This window comes from Protopterus annectens, chromosome 8.part0 (assembly GCF_019279795.1).
Source record: "Protopterus annectens isolate FY-2018-M chromosome 8.part0, PAN1.0, whole genome shotgun sequence".
NCBI lineage: Eukaryota > Metazoa > Chordata > Ceratodontiformes > Protopteridae > Protopterus > Protopterus annectens.
The window spans coordinates 1,655,537,577-1,655,564,005 of NC_056741.1; the positions used below are offsets into that span (position 1 = coordinate 1,655,537,577).

The window sequence follows — 26,429 nt, forward strand, 5'->3', positions numbered from 1 at the left end:
ATATTGTATTGTAAGTGAATCTCTAATTTTAGGTGTTAGTCTATGGTGACTCCTAACAGTTTTGTGTGGCTAACTAGTTCTATCTGTGCCTTAGTTTGAGAATAGATATTGAACAAGACTTTATCTAACAGGGCTGATTTCCTACCGGAGAATAGTATGATTTTGGATTTATTTGGGTTGAGGGCTAGGTGGTTATTTTACATCCATGATTCAGTGGTGGAGAAAGGCTAATTGAGTTTTGAGTTGAAGTTCAGAAATGGAGTCAACTGAACATACAATAGTTGAATCATTTGCATATGGAATAAGGGATCTGTGGGTCATAGGAGAATAGAAGTTATTAATGAAAATGCTGAATATGAGGGGACCAAGTATGAAACCTTGAACTCCAGTAGAGGTGTTAAGATAAGGAGAGATAGAATTTTGTCATTTGACAGCCTGTTGCTTGTCTTTTAAATAGCTTGAGAACCAGCTGAGAGTGTTTGGGGAAATTTCTGTGCTAGAGAGTTGTGATAGTAGTAAAGGGTGGGAAACTGCATCAAAAGCCTTTGATAGATCTAAGAAGAGGGTAGAGATTATTTTCCCAGCATCATGTGCTCTGTTAACAGTATCCAAGAAAGATATGAGGGCAGTTTTTGTGTTATAGCCAGGTCTGAATCCATGCTGAGTAGGAGACAGGAGATGGTTGTGAAGAAGATATTGCATTAGCTAAATGTGGATGTACTTTTCCAAGATACTGGAGATAGGCGAAAGACTAGAGATTGGATGAAAGTTGGTGATATCAATGTTTTTGCCGCCTTTATGAAGAGAGAGAATGAGTACCTTCTTCTGTGGTTTGGGCACATAGGTTTACTGAATAGATCTATTAATAAGGATACTTATAAGGAATATAATGGCGTCTGCTGCAAGTTTTAGATATTCGGGTGGTACATTGTCGGGAGTGTTAGAGCAGGGTTTGAACTTCAGAAGTAGTCTTTTTATAGTTGTGACAGAAATAGGATTAAGAGTGAAACTGGGAGTAGAATGGGTATAAGTGTCATGGGTATAAGGGGTGCATGTAGGGTGTCATCATCCTGGGTGGAGTTTTTCTCCCTGGAAATCTGCTGAAAAAGGGGTTCTTTTGGTCCAGATAGACTTTCTCAGAAAAAAAAAATCAATGAATTACTAAATAAATAATATGAGAATGTTAAAAGTTATGGATATTTATAGACATAAAGTGTGTTGACATATGCAACTGCATTATAAGAGTACCAAAAGAAATAGCTACAGAAATTGAGTGTATACATTTTAGAAGAAGATAAAATGACATGTTACTGTCTAAGAGGTAACTAGCAAGAATGTAATTGTGCAATGGAATCAGAACAAGATTCACCCGGATGAGAACAGTGTACCCATTGTCAGGACACAAAATTTAATGATCTATTTGATATGCATCCAGGAGAATCTAAGATGCACATCTGATTAGCAAAATATTTAACAAGGGGCTTTGTCATGTGTAGGTTTAGTAGTGTCAAAGGCCCGTCTATAGGTGAAACCAATGAAGAGAAAGACTGATTCAGCATTTATTCGCTTATCTATGCAGCATTCATCCCTGTGTATGTTTTCAAGTATGTGCCAACATTCAGTTATATGTGGGGGGGGGGGTGATCTTTTCCATTGTCAGGTGATCAACTTCTTTGCTGCTAATTGCATAATATTTAGATTTTTATTTTGAGAGCTTCAGTTGAGAATCCATAGAGTACCATGTTCTTTGTGTCAGATTTCTCCATATGACACATATTACTGGCGTTGTCCCAAACATTTTTCCAGTATTGCTTGAGCTTGTCTCAACCACAAATCATATGCTCCCATGATGAAAGTAAATTTGGGTTCAGACATTGCCAGCACTGAGGATATTATTCAGCTGTAAATGTTACTATGAGATCAGGAGTCTGTAAGAACCTGTGGATGCGAGGATATTATTCTTCTGTAAATCTCACTATTAGATCAGGAGTCAGAAATGGCCTATGGATGCACTTCCATGCAAAAAATCTCCACTTTAAGGATGCCGTAGTTATGGGAATTTTAGTTTGCTAAAACTTGTATGCCTGAGAATGCTATTGCCTTCTTTCTCATGAGTGTCCTACTTTTTTTTTTTTTTTAAATCAAATTGCATAGAAATTATTTATTTATTTGCATTTGTTTACTAGGATAGTCCAGCTGGGCCAGAAGGGCCCATTTTCAGTGGAATTCCGGGAAGAAAAGCTCCACATACAAGACATTTCACATACAATACAGAATTTGCATTAATAAAGACATTTAGTACATATTATTGGCAGCTTATACAATTGGTGAAAAAAAAGTACATGTAATCATTCTCAAATCAAAAATATTATACAAGCAATATGGAGTATATAGATGAGAACATTCCATATGAGTAGTTTTCAGCTACCAAAATTTAAGTAGGACACTTCATGCAGTGGGTGCAAAGCAGATAAAAGAATTGGAGACTAGGTACTTAAACTTTTCACATGTCTAGGAGGTGTAATAGCTGAGTGATGGGCTATATGAGTCCTGTTGCAGGAATCAGCAAAGTTGGTGGATATTGTTACAGATGTAAGTGGTGGTATGATATTAAGGTAGGCTGCGAGAGTACCTGAATGTCTTACATAGTTAATGTTAGGTCTATAAGGGTTAGGAAGAGAAGGAAGTAGACAGGAGGGATCAATGGTAGAACAATGAGGGTTAGTAGAAAGAGGGAAGTGGACAGGATGGAGAGGCGGAGTAAGTAAAAAGACAGGTGGATGTGAGAAGAGGATGCCAGAGTAGTAGAGTGGGGGTGAGAATAGTTGTGATGGTTGAAGTTAGGATATATGAAATGTGGTGTTAGCACATGCGCACAGCTAAGATGAGGAAAGGTGTTTCAGAGATGTCTTGAATAGGGTTACTGAGCAGGTGGATTTAAGTGTTGAGGATAGGGAATTCCAAAGTTTTGTGATAGTAGAGGAATAAAGCATCTGGCCAGCTGAAAGTTTGTGATCTAAAGTTGTTCTGTCTCGTCTTCATTCTTACTGATGGGTTCGGAGCTGATCCTCAGCTTCGACTCGGCCAAGGGCTAAAGCTCGAGGTCTTCAAACAGCTCGTGGCCTACTCCCTATCCCATGATGCAATAGTGCTTCCCTCAGATCGCGTTTGCTGCTGCAACAGATCGGGTGTTCGTCGAACAGCTCTGGCCAGTATTGTCAAACTTTTGATATTTGTTTAAACAAAATATTTTCAATCCTGTTTGTTAGTTGTTAGATTGCAGTTGGCTACTTGAGACACTTGTCTCTTTTGTTAGTCATTGTTAGAGTGCTTTTTCTCCTTTCCTTGAGGCCGTTTATTTCTAGGCTAGAATAGTTAGTTAGATTTACATAACTTGCTGTTTTTTTATTAGGGCATTAATAATATATCTTTGCTGTTACTTGCAAATTTTATTCAACTCTGATTTTTATTAGGGTTGTATAATAGTTATTGAACAGTTTGGTGTGTTTCGTAGTTATTATAGTTATTATAGCTAGTCTTAGACCCTCCTTTATTAGGGTTATTTTTCCTATATAGATATCTGTGTGCTGTGTGTTATGTATAGAACTAGTTTGTTCTGCCTTGGGTAATTTTCAGTGGACTGAATTATGTCTGAAAAAGTTAAATCTGGGTTTAAAAAAATGTCCAAAATGCGGACAGAAGATGTCAGTCACAGATGGCCATACAAATTGTGTTTATTGTTTAGGTGAGCTTCACCTACAGGAAAATTGCCATCTGCAACTCTTTTAGCTCTCACATTCTTCATAAACACAAGAGTAAACTAATAGCAAGAGGTCTCTTGAAATCTTCTTTTCAAGAAGCCTTAGACAAGGACAGGCCTACTAAGTCTCCAAAAACTGTGTCTACAAGCCCATCATCGGAGTCTGAGCTGAAAAAGGGCTCATCGACTTCAAAAACAGCTAAAGCTAGTAAGACTGCCACTTCGGCACCTAAGCTTATGGAGCCAGAGGTAATTGTGGTCAGTAGGAGCCGATCCCTAGCCTTGGAGCTGGTATCTCCCACTTTAAAATCTCCTATTCTCCAATCTGAAACATCATCCATTGCTTCCTGGTCCTCAAGACTATCGGATAAGGATGTGGATCAAGTGGTACAGAGACCTCTAAAGTCACAGGCACTAGCCAAAATTCTGTCGGGTCCGACCCTTAGGGCTTCAGAACTGACCCAGACTCAACCCGTTTTTTCGATTCCTCCTCCGATTCGACCCAAAGTTCGGAGCCAGAGTATTCGGAACTGATGATTGAGGAACTGTCTGAGCCGACACCCATTGGGCTTTCAGTTCCGACTACTCTGACCTCTTCGGTACCCACCTTAGAGTCTAGGAGCTGACACTCACCGGTCGGATCTGGAGAGGATAGTTGTACTTATCTTTCGGTGTTGACTTTGCCTCATGGGGCCTCGGCTCGGGTGAGCTTGGCACCTACCTTGGGCTCGGCGCCCACAGTTTCGGCACTGCGGAGACTGCCTGCTTCTACAGATCCAGGCATCTCTTCAGACTGCAGCCATTGGGCTTTTGATGCCATGAGGAGAGTGTTATCCCCTCAGTTACCCACATCATTGGTACCAGCAATCTCCTCCCCTAAAGTTCCTGTCTGTCTCTGCTTCACTGATCCCTCAAAAGCATAGAGACCCAGAGTCTCAGGCCCCCCCATCGGGTGAGCCCTGTTCTTCCGGGACCTCCCCAGAAGCTCCCTCTGAAGAGGTTCCCAGGAAGAGAACTTGCAAGAGGAAGCATCTAGAATTCCCCACAGGAATTCATCACATCAGATACTGACTTAGATGAGTCAGTCAGAAGGGTCCCCACAGTCCTCTGAAGATATCTCTTTTGGTGATATCTTAGAAATCCTAAAACAGAGGGGTGGCTGGAATCCACTTAACCCTACTGATGATGAGTCAGTACTTCTGAAGGCTTTCGGGTCTCAACCCTCCACCTCTTGGGTGACTCCACCCTTCGATGAGCTGATGGACCTTCTCTCTCAAAAGGCGTGGGAGTCCCCGGATTCTATAGAACCAGTCCCTCGGAGGCCGAATAAATTTATTATGTCACCTCAGGACAAGACTTTCCTTATCAAAGGAGTACCAGTTGATGCTATGGTGGTGGCAGCGGCCACTAAGAAGGAGCTATCGGAGACCTCCACATCTGTTCATCCTCCTAATAGAGATTCTAGGATCATGGGCAGATAAAGAAAGTGCATGTTTAGTTCAGCAGTGAACTGTCTCACACATTTCATCAGACTACAGAGAGATCTCAAGGTGTTGGGAGATACTCTACGGGGTGCCGTAGTTGCAGGGGTCCCATATAAGATAACCTCCCAGCTTGCTACTCTAAATTCCCTTATAAACGCTTCCATGTGTCTAATTTCATATGCAGCAGATGGGACGGGTCGGGCAGCGGGTACAGGAATTGATCTTGGGAGACACTCCTGGATGCGCTTATGTTCCTTTGCGGAGCCCTACAAATCATCCTTTGTAAACACCCCCTTTTGGTCCAAAAAGTGATGAACCATAAAAGTGAAGAAAACTCTTACCAGGTGTGAGCAAGATGGAAAGACTCTGTCTGCCATAGGAGTCAGTTTTTTACTCCTACCAGACCTTATCCTAAAGGTCGGAAAAGTGGAAAAATGTGGTTCCATAATGCCCAAGGAGCTTTCTGTGACACACATGGTGAAACCCCCTCTAGAGGCAGAGGAGGGGGCAATAATGGGAGACGCCGTCCACGAGGCAGAGGGAGCCCGCAGAACCAGGGTGACAGGGATCAGTGCTTTGGCAAGCCCTACCAGTGCTCCTGAAAGGAGGCCTGCCTGTCCATCTCTGGAGGCAGTCGGGGGACACTTATCTTTGTACCCAGATACCTGGGTAAAAATTGCAAAAGATTGGTGGGTACAAAGCATAATATCCAGAGGACACACTATTCCCTTTACTACCGCTCCAACCCCTGTGAAAAAAATCCCAGATGTTCTACCCGATCACAAGGAGCAGGCAACCACAGATATTACAAGGTTGCTAGAAAAAAAGACTCATCCAGCCAGTTCCAGCAGACCAGAGAGGATCCGGAACTAACTCGAGGTTCTTTTTAGTTCCAAAGAAAACAGCGGACTGGAGACCAATTTTGGATCTCGGAAGGTTGAACAAATCTGTCAAGAAAACAAAGTTTTCGGTTGGTCACCGCTACAGTCTATACTTCCTTTTCTAGAAAAAGGCAATTGGATGTGCTCAATAGATCTCCAGGATGCATACTACCATATAAAGATGGCGCCAGAACATCCAGGGATCATATGTGCTTTCGGTTGGGAGCCAGTCACTTTCAGTTTCGGGCTCTGCTCTTTGGTCTCACTACAGCCCCCAGAGTGTTCCAATGCATGGCAGTAGTCACAGCTCACCTGAGGCAGTTAGGATTCCAGGTGTTTCCATATTTAGACTACTGGCTCCTCACCGCCACCACCAAGCATCAACTTGTACATGCAAGAGAGACAACCTTAGATCTTTGCAGTCATCTGGGGATTACTTTAAACTGGGACAAGTCTGCTTTACAGCCAATGTACCATCTTTATTGGAGTAGATCCCGACACAGTTTCCATGACCATAAAACTTCCAGTGGAAAGATTGGTGACCAGTCTGCAACAAATTCTGAATCTCATCCCCAAACAGAGAGCCCCAGTTTCAGTAGTGCTCAAATTACTAGGGACCATGGCAGCAGCCATCATTGCCATTCCATTAGGCCGAATGCACATGCGGCTACTGCAATGGCTGGTTTTCACACAATGGCCTTATCAGGAACTTCCAATGTCTCACCACATCATAATAACAAAGTCATGCAAGAAGGATCTTCTTTGGTGGAATAAACACAAAACCACACAGCTGAAAATAAGGAATATGTAGTTTACTGCAAGACACTCAGTAAAAATCACAGTTCGCGCTTTCGTAAGGTACACAGACCAAACTTCATCAGACAATCCTGGTCTGTGTACCTTACAAAAGCGCTAACTGTGATTTTTACTGAGTGTCTTGCAGTAAACAACATGTTCCTTATTTTCAGCTGTGTGGTTTTGTGTTTATTTCTTAGTTGGATCGTACTATTTGGATCTTCTTTGGTGGCTGACCTCCCCTCCCCTTGGTTGACAATAGGACATCCCTTTGTTCTTCCAACCCCGGTTGCCAGTGTACTCACGGATGCCTCGTTGATAGGGTGGGGGTGGGGGGCATTTTCAGGGAAGGACAGCCCAAGGCACATGGGAGAATCACGAGGCTCATCTGCATATCAGTGTCCTAGAGATGGACGGTACTTCTAGTGTTGCAGTCCTTTCAAAACTTTCTGCCTCTGGGGACTATTGCGATACAGATGGACAATATGTCAGTGGTCTGGTACATAAACAAACAGGGAGGAACCAGATCATACCCCTTATGTCGAGAGGCCTTGAGAGCATGGCAGTGGGCAATTTCCACCCAGCGCTTTCTGATAGCAGCGCACATTCAGGGGAGGTCCAATGTGATAGCGGACAAATTGAGCAGAGCAATACTGTCTCCTCACGAGTAGTCCCTGAAAGAAGTAGTAATGGAAAGGATATTCTGCAGATGGGGCCAGCCTTGCTGTGACCTCTTTGCAACCACAGCCAACACCAAATGCAGCAACTACTTTGCTCTGATCCTAACTCGAGACATGCCCCAAGGGATGCACTTGTACACAGTTGGCCCCCTGGGACTTCTTTATGCTTTTCCCCCGTTTCCTCTGATACCCAAAACCTTACAGAAAGCTAGCACTCTGGGAAGGACCATTATTTTGCTAGCCCCTTACTGGCCTCGTCAAATTTGGTTCCCCTTTCTGCAGCCTCATCTACTGGAAGAACCATGGATCCAGGACCTAGTTCCAGATGGTCTGATACATTCATCAGGGGTTCTTCATCCTGCAATTCATACCCTAAAATTGACAGCTTGGCTGCTCCAGTTCCATGATAGCCAGGTTCCACAAGTTATCACCTGCAGCACAGAACATCCTAATTTCTTCTCATAAATCTTTTACTAGGAAACTATACCTTAGCAAGTGGAAAAGATTTTCTATAAGGGCGTCAAGTAATAATGTTGATCCATATATGGCTTTGCTTTCTTCCATTTTAGAGTTTCTGACTAAATTGTTTCATGAAGGAGCGGTTGCAGCAACCCTTAGAGTTCAATAGGCAGCAATCTCTAATTTTCATATTGGTGATAGACTCCCATCATGTCACATAGACTTTCTAAAGCATTTCTTAAGGGTACTATTCACTTGAGACCAGCTATTAAAACCTCATCTGCTCCATGGAATCTTAATTTTGTGCTCTCACGGATCATTTTACCCCTCCACCTTTGAACCTGCATCATCCTGTGATTTAAAATACCTATCATGGAAAACCATTTTCCTAGTAGCTATTACTTCCGCTCGAAGAATTTCGGAACTCCATGCCTTGTCCATCAAAGTCCCATACTTGATTTTTCATAATGATAACACTGAGAAGAACAAATCCTTCATTCCTACCTAAGGTTTGTTCTGAAACAAATCTCAACCAGACTACAGAATTACCTGTGATTTTTCCCAAATATACAAAAAAATGGAAAACGTTGCACAAACTCGACGTCCATAGGCAACTCTGATTCTATTTAGACAGGACTAAGGACTTCAGAAAATCGGACCAACTTTTTGTCTCCTTTTCAGATTCAAAGAAGGGTACTCCGGTGGTTAAAACCACATTATGAAAATGGTTGTCAGATTGTATTGCTTTCACATACAGCTCTTCACAGATGACATTAAATCATAAAGTCAAGGCTCATTCAACCAGGGCAATTTCCACTTCTTCAGCCTTTATGGCATGGCTGCCTATAAGATATTATTTGTGCAGCAGCTACATGGTCCTCACCTCATACCTTTATCACTCATTACAAATTGGATAAGGCCTCCAGGGACAGGGCCTCCTTTGGTTCTAGGGTTCTGAGGAATATACTCCCATGAGCCACCCAAGGAGATGGTGCTTGGGACGCTTACCCATCAGTGAGAATGAAGGCGAGATAGAACAACTTCACATTAAGAAGTTATGTACTTACCATAACGTTCCATGTGAGTTGTTCATCTCATCTTCATTCTTACGTCCCACCCACCAACCCCCTACCTTTAAAGTCAGCCAGGAAGTTCCAACAAGTCCTAGTGATATCTTGTCCTTGTCTATGGTATTCTTATTTCAATGCCTATAGTCTTTAGTTATCAGTATGATTGAGCAAACAAGATTGAAGGCATCATGGGATAGGGAGTAGGCCACGGGCTGTTTGAAGACCTCGAGCTTTAGCATTTGGCTCCGAAGCCATCAGTGAGAATGAAGGCGAAATGAATAACTCACATGGAACGTTATGGTAAGCACATAACTTATTTTTCTACATTTACGAGCAGTTGGTTGCTTGATCGGAGTGATCTGTTAGGATGGTATAAAGTAAGTATAGAAGATAGAGCAGGGTACATGGATGGATTATGAGTTTGTGACCTGCAGTTAGTTGGATAAAGGTGAGATAGTTGGGGAGTTCAAGCCATTTTAGGTTACGTAATGATAAGCAGTGGTGAGATGAGTAAGAGGCATTAGTTAGAAACTTAGCAATTTTGTTGTAGCGTGAGTCTAGTTTAGTAGAGAGGACTGAGTGTTGGTGAGGAGGGGGGGCACCGTATAAAAGAGAGGGTAATAGAAAAGAGTCAGGGTAAAGTCGGGCTGATGCACTGAGTAGATGTTTGTGTCTGTAGAGAGTACCAAGCTTTTGATGTGTCTTTTTGACATTGGACTGGGTGTGCAGGTCGATTGTGAGGTTTTCTTCTATGATGACACCTAGGAGTTTTGTGCTAGGTACAATGTCGATGGTGGTACCATTTAGGGATTGAATGGTGAAGTTCTCTTTTTGTAGGGATGTGGAATTTTTGTGATCCTATCTCGCCTACATTCTCTACAGATGGGTTCGGAGCCGATCCTCGGCTCCGACTCTGCAGCTATACAATAGAACGCAGTCTCTTATTGGCTGAGTTACCTCATATCCCAGGATGCACCACTACTGCTTCCCCAGATCTCGTTTGCCGCTTCTGAAGCATAGATGTGGTCTCGGACTTGGCTGAGCTAAGTGCCTCTTAGTAACATTTTTTCTGTCAAATTTTGTGCTAAAATTTACCCAAAAGCTGTTTTAACAGCTACTTGTTGTTGTGTGACTGTGATTTAGTATTTTTCTGTGGTAAAATTGTATTTTTTGTGGCAGTGATCCCGTGGAGTTAGAGGGGCCTTGCCCTATCCTAGGCGTTTTACTTAGAGTCTAGGCTGTCGTTGGTAGTTTTGTGTAGTTTTTTTTGGAAGTTTAGTGTGTTGAATTAGTTAACATGTCAAAGGAACATAGACCGTCAGGTTTCAAAAAATGTTCCAAATGTAGCTATAAAATGTCCATTACGGACGACCATTCTTTATGTGTTTACTGTTTGGGCCCGAAGCACCTCCAGGAATCCTGTAGCGTTTGCCACGCTTTTTCCTCTCGCGTGCTCCAAGAGAGGAAAAATAAGTTGATTTTGAAAGGGCTTATTACCCCTTCCTTTGAGGAAGCCCTATCTTCTTCTTCTTCCCCTTCGAGGAAGAAAAAATCTTCGGCTCCGACCAGCCCGTCGGATCCGGCAGCAAAAAAATCAAGGCAGGCTTCTCCGTCGGCTCCATGGACTTCGGAGCCGAGGGCGGAACGGTCTGCCTCGATGTCTCCAGCCTCGACTCCTCTGGCTTCGAGTCGAGCTCGGGCGCCGAGGCGAGTCATCTCCATCGGCTCCACTGCCTTCGGAGCCGATGAGGATTGTCCGCTCAGACTCTTCCCCTTCGGTGCCGAAGTCCCCATCGCCTCCGAGGGAAATTGCAGTGGTAGTGGAATCTCCTCGGCCGATACTTCTCGAACCCATACGGAGCCGGTCCCCCAGTCTTTCGGAGCCGGCGGAGAAGTCGACTAGGACCCGGTCGGTCTCTTCTCGGTCGTCGAGGATGTCTGATTCGGATGTAGACAGGGTGCTTCAAAGGCTTTTTCAGTCTCCGGTCTTTCAGAAGTTGATCTCGGCTCCAGAGCCGGTTTCCCCCCCTGCTATCTTGGTTCCTCCTCCAACAGCTTCGGCGCCGTTGGAGTCAGTGTTGGTGGAGCCGGTGGAGGTTGTCGGGTCAGTTCCGACCCTAACTCCAACCCCGCCCTTCGGGTCGGGGTTCGGTACGCGGACCTCCTCTGTCGGCCCCGGGGGGGACGCTTCGGGACCGATCCTTTCGGTTCCGAGCCTCCCTCTCAGTGCGTTGGCGGCGGGAGTTCCGACTGCTGTTGTGGCCTTGGGGGTGGAACCATCCCAGGACTCTGGGGGTCCCGCCTTCAGGGCCATGAGGAGTGCCTTGGCCAAATCCTCTCTGGCCACTTCTACCATCTCACCACCACCTTCCCTTGGCACGGAGACTGGCTCCTTTGCAATCCCCCTGTCTCACGACAGCGGAGCCCTTGGGCCTGAGGTTACCCCCATCGGGGGTTCCCTTCTTCCTGGAGGTCCCTCCGAAGCATCTTCGGAGGAACCTCCGAGGAAGAAACAGTGCAAAAGGAAGCATGTCGACTCCCCTGATGAGTCTCTCACCTCGGATACCAACCTCGATGATGCGGAAGGGTCCCCCAAGTCGTCCTCGGATGATGTATCCTTTGCAGACATCTTGGAAATCCTTAAGCAACGAGGTGACTGGCAGTCCAAACCCCCTTCTGCTGAGGAGTCGGTTTTCCTCAAGGCCTTCGGGGCTCAGCCCTCCGCCTCCTGGGTGTCTCTGCCCTTCGATGAGCTATTTGATTTGATCTCTCGAAGGGCGTGGGAACACCCGGACTCTGTTGAACTGGTGCCAGCTCGCCCCAATAAATTCCTTTCGGCACCCCCTGATAAGGACTTTCTTTCGAAAGGTGTGGCTGTAGATGCCTTGGTGGTGGCATCTGCCACCCAGCAAGATGTGGCAGAGGCTTCGACGTCCGTCCATCCTCCTAATAAGGAGTCTAGGAGCATGGATCGGTACGGGAAGTGCACCCTTACGTCAGCGACCTTTACACTAAGGTCTCTGAACTACTTGACGCATTTCACGAGACTGCAGAGGGATCTGGTCAAGGAGCTTTCGGATCCCCTGTCCGGTAACTTACCTGAGCAGTTGGCCCAGATGGTTAACTCCCAGTTGGCTACCCTGTCCTCGTTATCCAACTCGTCCATGAGGCTCATTTCTTATGCAGCCGAAGGAGTGAGCAGAGCGGCGGGAACAGGTGTTGCTCTACGGAGACAAGCCTGGCTACGCCTGTGTCACTTTGCGGAGGCCTTTAAGTCTTCCTTTGCCGACGCCCCCTTCGATGGGTCCTCTCTGTTTGGACCTATGGTAAAGGACACTTTGACTCGCTGCGAACAGGAGGGTAAGACTTTAACTGCCGTAGGGGCCCGGTTTTCCACTCCCTTCAGACCTTATCCCAAGGCTCGAAGAGGAGGGAAAATGTGGTTCCGTAAGTCTCAAAAGCCTTACTCGTCGCAGCAGAGCGATTCCCTTTCTAGAGGCAGAGGAGGGGGAAATTTTTCAGGGAGACGCCGTCCCCGAGGTGGCGGAGGCCCCCGCAAAACTGGAGACCGCGAGTCCTTTCGTGGCTCCTCCTCCTTCCAGCATCCCTGAAGGAGTGCTCGACTGTGCAGCTCCGGAGCCAGTCGGGGGTCTTTTTTTGAGGCACCTAAAGACCTGGTAAAATATCACTCAGGACCAATGGGTGCTCCGAATCATCGCCGGAGGTTACACCATTCCCTTCTCTCAACCCCCCCCCCACCGTCCCAAAGAATCCCGGACCCGCCACCCAGTCAACGGGATCTGGCAGCCAGCGAAATATCGAAGCTGCTTCAAAAAGGAGTTATCCAACCTGTCCCCGCAGATCATGCCGGATCAGGGACTTACTCAAGATTCTTTTTGGTACCAAAAAAGACCGGGGACTTGAGGCCCATTTTGGATCTCAGCAAGTTAAACCGATCAGTGAAAAAGTCCAAATTCCGGATGGTCACCTTGCAATCCATTCTCCTGCTTTTGGAGAAAGGTGTTTGGATGTGCTCCATAGATCTCAAAGACGCCTATTATCACATTCTGATAGATCAGGCGTCGAGGAGACACTTGCGCTTCAGCCTAGGAGACAGTCATTTCCAGTTCCGTGCACTGCCCTTTGGTCTCACCACAGCCCCCAGGGTGTTCACCAAATGTTTGGCGGTGGTGACTGCTCACCTGAGAAGTCTAGGATTCCAGGTGTTTCCATACCTAGACGACTGGCTCCTAACTGCCACCTCCAGGCATCTACTCTTAAAAACTCTAGCAGCCACCATCTCTCTAGGCAACTCCTTAGGAATCACCTTCAATTGGACAAAATCCGTATTGCTGCCATTGCAGCATATTCTGTTTATTGGTGCAGAAATAGACTCAAGGCAGATGCGAGTCTATCTTCCTACAGAAAGGATAGCAACGCTGCAGTCTCAGGTTCGGGCGTTACTCCTTAGATGTCGCGCTCCAGCGAGAATGGTCCTGCAGCTGTTGGGTTCCATGTCAGCCACCATTCTTCTGGTCCCCTTGGCAAGGTTGCATATGAGGATACTCCAGTGGCTCCTATCAGTCCAGTGGTCTTATCAAGACCTTCCCCTCAGTCACCACATATTGATCACAGAGACGTGCAAACAGGATCTTCGTTGGTGGCTTCTTTCCTCCAACATGGATCAGGGGCGACCCTTCATTCCCCCATCCCCCTCGGCCACGTTGACTACGGACGCCTCCCAGACAGGGTGGGGGGGACATTATCTGGACAGGTCGGTCCAAGGCACGTGGCACACCGACGAGAGTCTTCTCCACATCAATATCCTTGAAATGAGGGCAGTGCTTTTAACGTTGCAAGCACTGCATGATCACCTCCCCCAGGGTACGATTGCCATTCAGTCCGACAACATGTCGGTAGTCTGGTACTTGAACAAGCAAGGAGGGACCAGGTCTTACCCCCTTTGCAGAGAGGCCATGAAGGTATGGGATTGGGCGATTGCTACCAAACGTTTCCTAGTAGCAACACACATTCCGGGGAGATCCAATGTGATAGCCGACAGACTGAGCAGAACTATTCTCTCCCCTCACGAGTGGTCTTTGAACAACAGAGTAGTAACACAGATTTTCACGAGATGGGGAGCTCCATGTTGCGATCTTTTCGCAACCCCCCTCAACGCAAAATGCCAGCAGTTCTTCTCTCTCACCCCAGTTCCAGGGAAGATCCCCAAGGATGCTCTAGTCCAAGCTTGGCCCCCCGGCCTGCTATACGCTTTTCCACTGGTTCCCCTTCTCCCCAAGGTGATTCAGAAGGCGATTCGCTTGGAAAGCAAAATTATCCTAATCGCCCCATACTGGCCTCGTCAAGTCTGGTTCCCCTTTCTTCGCAAATATGCATTGGAGGGTCCCTGGTTCCTGGACCAAGTTCCAGACCTCTTGACGCATCAGTCAGGACAGCTCCATCAGTCCCTCCATTCATTGAAGCTAGCAGCTTGGCTACTCCTCTTCCGACCATAGTCAGGAGCCATTCTTTCGATCCTGAAGTCATGCATATCTTGTCCTCGGCCCACAAGACTTCTACTAAAAAGATGTATAGCAGTAAATGGAAGAGATTTGCTATTTGGGCCCAACTCCGAGGATTAGACCCTATGACAGCCTCGGTGTCAGAGGTTCTGAAGTTTTTAACTTCCCTGTTCAACCAAGGTTGTTCGGTGTCTACCATCAAAGTTCAATTGGCTGCTATTTCCAATTTTCACGAGAGCGTAGAACCACCCTTAATGAGCAACAAGTTGTGCAAAGCTTTCATTAAAGGAGCTTGGCTTCTACTGCCCCCTATATCTCATCCTGCACCACCGTGGGACCTTAACGTGGTGTTAGGTGCTTTAACCTCATCTCCCTTTGAGCCGGCAGCAACCTGTGACTTAAAATTTCTTTCTTGGAAGACTGCTCTTCTAGTTGCTATCACATCAGCCAGGCGAGTTTCAGAACTTCAAGCCCTATGTCTCAAACCTCCATACCTGGTATTTCACAAGGATAGAGTATCTCTTAGACCAAACCCATCCTTTATACCAAATGTTTGTTCTAACTTTTGTTTGCAACAATCACTGGAATTACCAGTCTTTTTCCCTAAGTATTCAAACAGAGCTGAGTATACCTTTCACAGCTTAGACGTGCATAGACAGTTGCGTTTCTATTTGGACAGGACACACCAAGCACATAAATCAGATCAACTGTTTGTGTCCTTTTCGGATAGTAAATTGGGCAAAGCCGTCACAAAAGTCACTATTGCCAAGTGGATCAGAGACTGTATCACTCATATTTATCTCATTTCAAATAGGGAGCTTACAGTTCCAGTGAAAGCTCATTCTACCAGGGCTATGGCCACTTCGGCAGCCTTTCATTCCAAGCTCTCTATTAGTGACATTTGTGCGGCTGCCACGTGGTCTTCTCTACACACCTTTATTTCTCACTACAAATTGGATGTGGCATCTAGGGGTCGAGCTTCCTTCGGTTCCACGGTTCTCAGGAGCGTTTTCCAGTGAGCCACCCAGGAATTAGGTGCTAGGGACGCTGTCCCATCTGTAGAGAATGTAGGCGAGATAGGATCACATTACATCTTTTAGTTATGTACTTACCATAACTTTAGATGTATGGGATCCATCTCGCCTACATTCCTAATAACCCACCCTCCTTCCCCCTGCCTTGTAGGCCAGAAGAGACTGGACGATCCGAATTAACTTCTTCCTCTCTTGAAACACCTGGCAGTGTTATAACAACAGTCTATGTGTGTGTGTGCATGTGTGCGGACAAACAAGATCTGGGGAAGCAGTAGTGGTGCATCCTGGGATATGAGGTAACTCGGCCAATAAGAGACTGCGTTCTATTGTATAGCTTTGTATAGCTGCCGAGTCGGAGCCGAGGATCGGCTCTGAACCCATCTGTAGAGAATATAGGCGAGATGGATCCCATACATCTAAAGTTATGGTAAGTACATAACTAAAAGTTTGGTTTTGTTGGGGTTCAGGGCAAGATGATTATTAGACATCCAAATTTTGGTGGAGTTGAGGGTGTTTTGGGTGAGTTGGTGTAGTTCTGAGGAATCGTTTGCAGTGCAGATGATAGTGGAGCCATCTGCGTGCTGGATGACTGAGCCTTGAGAGAGTGCAGTGTGGAAGTTATTGACAAATATGCTGAACAGAAGTGAGCCTAAAATGGAGCCTTGAACACCAGTTGTGGTGTTTAGGAAAGGGGAGTAAGAGCTCTGCCATTTAGTTGATTGTTTCCTGTTAGTGAGGTAATTAGTGAACCAGTTTAGAGTTTGAGGTGAGGTGCTTATGTTAGAGTTTTGTTAGAAGGGGAGAGTAGGATATATTAAAAAAAAAAAAAAGCTTTAGAAAGATCAAGAAATAGTGAAGATACAATTTTACCAGTGTTACAGGCTCGATTGACAGTGTCCTTGAAGGATATGAGGGCAGTGGTGGTACTATGTGCTGGCCTAAATCCTTGATGGGTGGGGGAGATAATGTGGTTGTGAGTCAGATGGTGAAGAAGTTGGGAATGAAAACATTTCTCCTGAATCTTGGAGATGGGTGATAGTATAACAATGGGGCAGAAGTTGGTGGTGTCTATGTTGAGGCCCCCCTTGTGCAGGGGGAGGATGTAAGCTTTTTTCCAGATAATGGGTATATAGGATTCTTGGATAGATCTATTGAGAAGTATGTTGATAGGGTAAGCGATTGAGTTGGCTGAGATTTGCAGGTATTTGGTGCGTAAATTGTCAGGAGCATTTGTGCACAGTTTGAGTTTTAGAAGCAATTTTTTAATAGTTGAGTATAGGTGACAGAGTAAAGTTGGGAATAGGTGGTGTACTGGTGTTAGCTGTGGAGAGGTCTGTGGTGGACAAGTTGGTCTTGGGAAAGGTAGCGGCTAGATTGGCTATAGTATCTATGAAATAGGATTTGAAGGTTGCAGCAATTTCAGTGGGTATTTTGAGTCTGGGCAGGGATTATTGCTAAAGCCTGGGTTTAATAAAGAGTTGAGAGAGCTCCAGAATTTTAGGTTTTGCTTGTTTTGATTTTGTAATGTAAGGTAATGTTCTTTTTTGTTTTGTAGTACTAGGTGCTTAACCTTGTTTCAGAGCTGTTTGTATTGGGTGAGGTCAGATGTTTTTTTTTTGCCAGATTTTCCATGATTTGTCCCTGCACTTCATGGATCTTGTTAGCCAACTGGCATGGTTGGTCTTTACTCTGTTTTTTCTAAGGGGAGTGAGATTGTTTAGTTTGCTGAGGAAGGTTGAGTTGAACTCAACTGCCTCATCAAGAGGGAGTGATTTTAATGCATCCCAGTTGATGCCAAGCAACCTGTGGTTTAAGCTAGATGGACAGAGCTGGGATTCATCTGTGGTAACCCTGTACTGATGTTTATTAATTGTTGTGGTACATTCACGTTGTATAAAGGCGGGTAAGTGGTCACTTATACTATTGGAGAGTGTACTAGTGGACGTGAAACTAAACAATCAACCAGCTAGCCCAGGTCTGTACCTAAAGGCGTCTGTTTATCTCTGTGAACTCAAAAGCAGGTTTAGTAGAGCATCAAGGAAGTAGAATATGAAATAAATGCAAAGCTTTGGGAAACTGTATATATTTGTTGCAATAAACAGGAGAGTAAAATATAAGAATGTAAAATAAATGTGATATATAGGATAAATAAAATAGAAAAATATAAAATAAATGCAAAGCTTTGGAAAAATGTATATATTTGATACAATAAATGGGAGGAAAAGGGTGGGGGGCCCAGTAGTGTGCACAAAAGAAATAGCAATATCACAGAGAAAAGATTATAATAGACCTACACTGCTCACAGTCTGTTGATAAAAGTAGGACTTTCAGTAACGTTTAATGGTTTGTACGGGGTTCCGCTCTGTTTTCTTGTATGCAGGCAGTTGCTTCAGGTTTTTTATTTGTTTTTTGTTGGACCTTTGAATGTGTTTAAGGGAAGTTGTGCACACTACTGAGTGACACCTGTGGGACAGAGAGAAACAGAAATAATTAGGTTACTGGGATATAGCCATTTTGTTGGTATCATTGTTCTCTATCAAATTCCATAAGTATTGAAATAGTGGGGAGTTAAAAATCGCATCTTGATGAGAGGCGCCCAACATTGACTACAATAGGACTTTAATTTATTTGAAGATAGAAAATGGTATGGTGCTGTGGGAGGGTATACTTTTGGAAGACCTCTTCTCAAGACTTAATGGAATACCTTGAAAAAAAGTTGAAGCTTAAGAAATAATAATTTTTCTAACCGTAATTATAAAAGAAAGAATGCTTGCATGTCCTCAGACTTAACTTTTGGTGCACCCCGAAAGGAAAAAGCAACATTGTTAGTGTTGGCATTATTATCAATGTGAAGAAGTCTATGCAGGTCACGATATAGAGTACTTGGGAACTGAGATGTTCCTGTACCTTTTAGGTGTTGATAATGACCTACTGTAACTGCATATAGTAGAGATAACTGCCTATGGTTACTTGCTTTGATGATCTAGTGACAAGGGGGTTACAAAGAATGGTTTGTGGTGTCCACCATTACATTTACCCAGGGTAAAGGAGGCCCCGGAAGGCATAAATCGCTATAATACCTAATTAGGGTGGCTTGATATGCTAAGTATAAGCTGGGTAGCCTTAAACCACCCAAATGTTTTGGAGAGTAATAATCTGCACTAGAGTATGTAGGTTTGGCTTGGGACCGTAAGACTTTTAGGAGTAGCCTGTCCCATTTCTTTATGGTAGAAAAGGGGATTCATGTTGGAAGACTTTGGAGAATATATTAAATTTAACTGCGGTGGTGGTGCTGTGGTAGCGTTGTCACCTGACAGTAAGACGTTGTCCTGTTCAATTCTCAGCTAAAGCGTCTTCTGTGTGGACATGTGTGAATGGGTGTACCTTCGTCGAAGGTTGTGTGTCAGGGCTGGCAACTCGCTACGTAAAAATCTACTGCAAATCATTAGCGGACAGGAGTTCCTCTGTGGCGACCCCTAACCGGGAAAAGCAGAAAGATACAACATTAAATTTTGGGACAGAGGATAATTTTAATAAGTGCAAGCTTAAGATCCTGAGATTATAAATTTCTAGTTGTCATAGCACTTAATGCTAAACATTAATATATGTAGGGTTAACAATAAAGCAGTATTTATTCTGAAAGGTGGAAATACCAACTACATTTTGACTTAATAATGTTGATTTTAAAGGATTAACTCTATAGCCTGGATTCTGGTCAAATAGTATATCCGAGCCCTTCAGAAGTATATAATCATTTAAAAACAGCAAGAAGTCATCTGCAAATAAGGCGATTCCTCCAGTCATCCAATCCTTTTTTGTCTCCCGAGCATATAGAGCAGTCCTAGTAATAATTACTACAGATTTCACAGCTAGCAGTGGGGCCAGAGGGTAACCTTGTTGCACTTTTTTGAAAAGATGTAAGGATTTAGATAGGTAGGGACCCAGATGAATCATAGCTGCAGATTCCTGATGCATTGATTTAAGGGTTACTGTAATGATGATGCGTGATGGGAAGACTAATACTACTAGGATCTTAAAAATAGGTATGGCCGTCTTACATCGTTGAATGCTTTTTCAGTATCTGTAGATAGATGAGCAAATAATTCTAACCATTGGGCAGCTCTGAAAATGTTATACGATGATGCTGTACCGCTTACAAATCCTCCTTGATTAGGTTGGACTAATGATGGGATGATTGAAAACAGGCATGCTGCCCATAGACGTGAATAGATCTTACTGTCTGCATTCAGAAGAGAGTTTCAGTAGTAGCTGAATGTACCTGAAGGCTCATTCCTGGCTTTAAAAAAGGAATTATTACAGATTGATTCCAGGATGGTGGTATATCAGAGTCTCTGCAGGCCGGCATACATGTCTTCCATAGGCGGTATATGGTAAGGGGGAGGGAGTCTTTGTATAGATATGAGGATAAACCATTCATCCCAGGTACTTCGTTAAGTTTTAATCTCTTGATAGACTTTAAAAGCTTTTGTTTGAAAAGTTATTTTCCCAAAAATGCAGCTTGCTCATGAGTTAAAGTATCCATTTGGGAGTTGATTTTGTTTTCCTTAGTCAGCATACAGTGTTTGGGGGTAAACCCTGAAAATTTCCAAAGTTTCATGTATTGACCTGTAATGGTTTTCCCGTTCCCTCATAGGTGAGATGTGGTATAGTTTGCTTGGTTCTTGTTCTGTACTTCCTAACTAGTGTAGTAAAAACCTGTGAGGACACTTCATAATATTGGCGGCGCATGTTATCAAGTGTGACTTCTATTTTTGTGTTTAAAATATTCTGTATCTTAGATCTGACATTTTGCAGTTCCTTGAGTGATCTACCCACCTTGGAATGAGCTCTTTCACACTGAATTATCTTGTATTCTGGTTGCAGTTGGGCTAATTGAGAGTGCCAAGATTTCCAAAGACCACTGGTCCAGGACCTCAGAGCATCCAAAAACCTGTTGAATGCATCCCATAAATAATGTGGTTAATAATTCCCCCCTTAGGAAACTTCAAATAATCTTGAGTGATTTTTAGAACCTCTTGTTTATAATTGGGTCTTCTGGTGAAGTATGGAAATAGTTTACAGGTCTGGGTTGAGGGTGGGGTGCTTTCTGTAAAGTGGCAAAATGGTGCCTCATAGGCAGAATGTGAAGATGGTGTCACACTAAAATCTGGAATGAGGTCTACTAGCTCCCTTTTGACATAAATCCTATCTGTTCTTGTAGCGGTTCCAAACTGTGGAGACTAATGCATATATATCAGTGAGACAATATTACTATTCAACCTTAAATCCAGTACATGTGTTTCCTTTCTCCAGAATTTTATGCTGTGGGTGACGCTCTAGATGACTTTGCTGCAGATGAGTCATTGAGATTGTGATACAACTGAAGTCACCCATCAGAATTAGAGATACAGTGATTCTTTCTTGAATTTGATAAAATAAATCTCTAGCCACTTTTGCCCGCGAGTATGATACCAAGAGCTGGAGACTAATGTTAATATACTTTCTCCCATCTGCATAGTCATACCTGCTATTTCACCACCTGGAAGTTGAAATCTAGACTGCATTAGCAGGATTGCCACCCCTTTCTTTCAAGCAGAAATATTGGCTATCAAATCATAACTCCATGCTCATAGTTTCAGATGTTCAAGAGTTGACAAGTATATTTCCTGGATAGTCATAATGTTTGTTATCTGAGTCCTGACTGAAGTTCACAAATAAGTTATCTCTTAATTGAGGAATTTATACATTTAAGTTAAAGCTTAATAGTTTTATCCTGTGATATATTAACAGCTATCCATATCCCTATAAGTGAGCTTGCTAGCCAGACTGTATACAATGGTTGACTGTCCCATTCTCACTGGAAAAAAGCTAGATATTCTGGGTGAGTCAAGTGTGAAGTAAAACCTTTAAGATTTGTACAGTTTAATATAACACTAATGCATGCTAAATATCTCTGAAGATATCAAAGAAACAAATTTCTTACAGTGCTTAAACAATTAGTAAGTATAAAAAATGTAGTACATTAAATATATAATTTCACCTGAAACATTCCGAAGCTTGTGGAGGATAAATCTGTCCCAAGTGACCCTGGAACATCAGGCAAATGATGCAGAATGGACAAATCTCAAGACATCATAACACAAGCGCTCTGGAATACAGCTGTAAAATGAATATATTCAGCCTGAACCATTTCAGACTGTCATTTCAAATTCACCATGGATATGGGAAGTAAAGATTATGCTGGTTATTGTCATCCCACTTGTGTCCACTGGTCCACAACTAGAATTCTGTATTGTGGCTAGTATTAAGTATAATCGTAGGGTGATATGCAGAGCTGTAGTAACTACAGAGGGATTAAATTGATCAGTCACAGCATGAAGTTATGGGAAAGAGTAGTGGAAGCTAGGTTAAGAAGAGAGATAATGATTAGTGATCAGCAGTATGGTTTCCTGCCAGGAAAGAACACTACAGATGTGATGTTTGCTTTGAGAGTGTTGATGGAGAAGTACAGAGAATGTCAGAAGGAGTTGCATTGTGTCTTTGTGGATTTAGAGAAAGCATATGACAGGGTGCCTAGAGAGGAGTTGTGGTATTGTATGAGGAAGTCGGGAGTGTCAGAGAAGTATGTAAGAGTGGTACAGGATATGTACGAGGATAGTGTGACAGCAGTGAGGTCTGTGGTGGGAGTGACGGATGCGTTTAAGGTGGAGGTAGGATTACATCAAGGTTCAGCTCTGAGCCCTTTCTTGTTTGTAATGGTGATGGACAGGTTGACGGATGAGATCAGACAGGAGTCCCCGTGGACTATGATGTTTGCAGATGACATTGTGATCTGTAGTGAGAGTAGGGAACAAGTGGAGGAGACCCTGGAGAGGTGGAGATATGCTCTAGAGAGAAGAGGAATGAAGGTCAGCAAGACTAAGACAGAATATATGTGTGTGAATGAGAGGGAGGATAGAGGAATCGTGAGGATGCAGGGAGTAGAGGTGGTGAAGGTGGATGAGTTTAAATACTTGGGATAAACACTTCAGAGTAATGGTGAGTGTGGAAGAGAGGTGAAGAAGAGAGTACAGGCAGGATGGAGTGGATGGAGAAGAGTGTCGGGAGTGATTTGTGACAGACGAGTACCAGTGAGAGTGAAAGGGAAGGTCTACAAGAGGGTAGTGAGACCAGCTATGTTATATGAGTTGGAGACAGTGGCATTGACAAAAAGGCAGGAGTCTGAGCTTGACATGGCAGAGTTGAAGATGTTAAGATTTACACTGGGTGTGACGAGGATGGACAGGATTAGGAATAAGTATATTAGAGAGCCAGCCCAGGTTGGAAGGTTTGGAGACAAAGCCAGAGAGGCAAGATTACATTGGTTTGGACATGTGCTGAGGAGGGATGCAGAGTATATTGGGAAAAAGATGCTAAGGATGAAGCTGCCAGGTAACAGGAAAAGAGGAAGGCCTAAGATAAGGTTTATGGATGTGGTGAGAGAGGACATGCAGGTGGTTGGTGTGAAAGAGCAAGATGCAGGGGGCAGGAAGAAATGGAAACAGATGATCTGCTGTGGCGACCCCTGACAGAAGCAGCCAAAAGAAGTATAACATTAATCTAGTTATGGGGCTATAAGTATATAGGAAAAAATAATACTTATCCAGACAAGTAAAGTCAGGTTGCTAATATGTCCAGAATTACTTCTGCTTTTTCCTTGGCTTGTTTGGTTCCCTTTGGACCCAGAGATTTTAAAGTGGGATCAGTTACTGGTATTTCCCTCTTTTGTAATGCAGTTGACTGATCCATATTCTCAGGCATGGAGGTATAAACTTCCCCCCACAATGATCAGGCTGCTTCATCTGATTGCTGAAATATGTGGGATCCATTTGATAAATGCACCTGTAAATGTGATGGGTAAAGTATTTGTGCCTTTTAAGACCTTCTCCTAAAGAGACTGCATGAGAGATAGCCATTGCCTTCTTTTAAGCACTAACTGTTTTGAATAATTCTTAACAAAATGTATTTTTCATCCCAAGTATTGTATGCCCCATTTAGTCCATTCTGCTTGGAGAACCTTCTCTTTTTGCTGATTATAAAAGGTATTTTATTATCACTAGTCTTAGAGGGGCACCAGCCTGTGGAGGAAATGCCTGAGACCTGTGAGTCTATTGTAACAGGAGCTTTGGATGTGGTATCCAGTCCTAAAGTAGTGTTAATCCATGTTTATAAGAAGCTGATCATGTCTTTTTGCTATATGCTGTACTGCAATCCCAATATTTGCAAATTCTTTCAACACCCCGTTTTCTTGATCATTCAATTTATTGTGTAATGTCAGATTGAAGTCTAAACAAAAGGCAGTTTGATGTTCTGCTTCCTTACGTCAAATGCTCGAAATGTTCTATATGATGTGTAAGTACTAACATGGTATCTTTAATTTCTTTCACTTGGCTTTGAAGGGTGCTCTGGAAGGTCTCCATTGTGAGATGATTAATGGAAGAAGTTAACTGTGAGAGCTCTGACTGAACCATTTCTGCTCACTGATATAATGATGGGATCGAATCTTGGATAGCTGAAGATGGAGTTACATATGTAGAAATCGCCATCATGGTTGAAACAGATTCTACTGTTGAAGTGGAAAACTAAATTAATTATACAAAGATATTTTTGCATTATTAAAATTTTTATAAATAAATAAATAATTATGAGTAATGTAATAGGGCAAAAGCTCTGCTAACGGTTAGAGTGAACTCTTGTAGTAGTATCTTATTTTTTTAAATTACAGAATGAAAACTCTTGGACTAATACTAATTTAACTGTATCTAAAATAAGCTTAGCCCAGAGAAATCCTCCTAGTTGTTTATTATCAACTATGTTAGAAAAATGTTAAACCTGCAAACTTTTTCCCTTTATTTATTTATTTAGAATTGTTTCTTCTTTTAGGATTTCGAGGTCCTTTGTGGTTTGTTGAGACCAAAACTGATACTCCTTGTTTTTAGCTTCATGTAGCAATAAACAGTAGATCTTTGTTGTGAAACTGATCTTGAGAAGCATAGACTCGGCCTCATTGTGTCTTTGCATATGTAGCAGTTCTTTACTGGCTGTTCTTTTTTCTTTTCCTTTGGGTTTGCCAATGTTTTCTCAGGAATGTCATTGAACTTTTATATTTCTTATCAATTTGCTTTGCTGGCATGAAGACTGACAGTTGATAAAATTGATATTGAAGAAATACAGTCTTAATCAGTAAGTCTGAAACTATTGCTACATAGTCTATTTAACATTATAGCTGTCACCTGCAAAGAAGCTTTGCAATTACTTACCAGCAGAAAGCCAGGCTTACCCCACATAACAGACACTGTCCTTCTTATTCTCTGGTACTGTATAAGCTTGATTGGCCTTAACTACGTAGTAGAATTAGAACTGCTCAATGCTTAATTTTTCCTAGTGCACAGATTAGTGTGTGTTTGAATATTTGCAGATTAGGGTTAGAGAAAGGGTTATGGAAGATGATAGAAGCAGTGTACTGTATGTGCAAGGATGTGTGTGTTTTAGGGTCATATGTCTCAATCTCTTAGTGCAAGAAATCTGGACAAAGACTAACAAAATAGTGGGACAAAGGCCCAAAAATATGGATACAGTTTAAATATTACTCTTATAAACTTAGTAAGTTGCTAGAGTAGTAGGGCTTGTTTTAAGATGCATTTTCTGAAGGATTTGAAGTCTGAAATTCAAATGTATGTCATTATTTAGTGACTTCAGTCATCCGATCATCCCAGTGATTTATCAGAAAATCAAACTTTTATTAGTAACCAACTGAAAATATGACCCAAAAATCTGGACAGTTGAGAGGTATGTAGGGTTAGTTAGATAAGGGCACAGATTAACTAGTGTATTTGTGTGTGCATGTGTTACGTATTTGTGTATTTGTCTGTGGCACCAATTCAAAAATACTTGATTTCAGTGTATGTGACCACTTACACTGAGAGCAGGTGTTCTGGAATCTGTTCCCTGTAGTAAGCCTGTTTATAGATAGACCATACACCAAAGTAAGCCACGTACACTGACAGACCATACACCAAAGTGAGCCACGTACACTGACAGCAACACTTGGAATCTGTGTGTGTGTTTGTGTCTGAACCTGTCTTGTTTAGAGGTAATGGCTGTGCTGTGGAAAGTCTTTTTTTTAATGGTAAAGTGTTGGGTTAGGGCAGGGGCAGGGTTAGCAATTATTACTATGGTGGAGCAAGATGGTCAGGTTTTTAAGATTTAGAGGAATGCATTTTCTGTGATTAGATCCTTTGAGAGAACAGTTAGTTTTAGAGCTACAACAATTATGCTTCCAATATATAAATCAATCAATGATGGAATATGGTTCAGGTTTTTATGTCTATTCCAGAAGAGATACTGCACGATTGGAGAGGGTTCAGAAAGTATTTATCAAGAAAACAGAGGTAATCTAGAAGGGTTGACTCAAGTCTGGTATCCCACCTGTGACCCAGAAGTGACAGGACTAACAGGAAACCGAGTATAGGGTTACCACCTGTCCCACTTTGCGAGGGACAGTCCCTCTTTGGCCAGTTGTGTCCTTAGGTTCATAGGTTCATACTAGGCTATCTGCCCGAGGGCATTTATAAGCCTAGCCCATAGTTTTGTGGCTTACGCCACCCCTTTAGTTTGGAGAAACTATGCCCATTATTTTGCTGTGCCTCTGTCGAGCAGTGACACTGAGGTAACCTCTGGGGTGTATCTGCGATCTCCCATCCAT

At 43.2% G+C, this 26,429-nt stretch overlaps 1 long non-coding RNA gene across 1 annotated transcript in view; it reads left to right on the forward strand.

The window, feature by feature from the left end:
• Window positions 1-24,705, forward strand: part of LOC122809579 — a 230,405-nt gene extending 205,700 nt beyond the window's left edge. Inside the window, exon 3 of the long non-coding RNA XR_006365926.1 lies at window positions 24,124-24,705. This is a non-coding gene — a long non-coding RNA (uncharacterized LOC122809579). The remainder of the gene's footprint in view (window positions 1-24,123) is intronic.
• The last annotated feature ends 1,724 nt before the right edge of the window (window positions 24,706-26,429 follow it).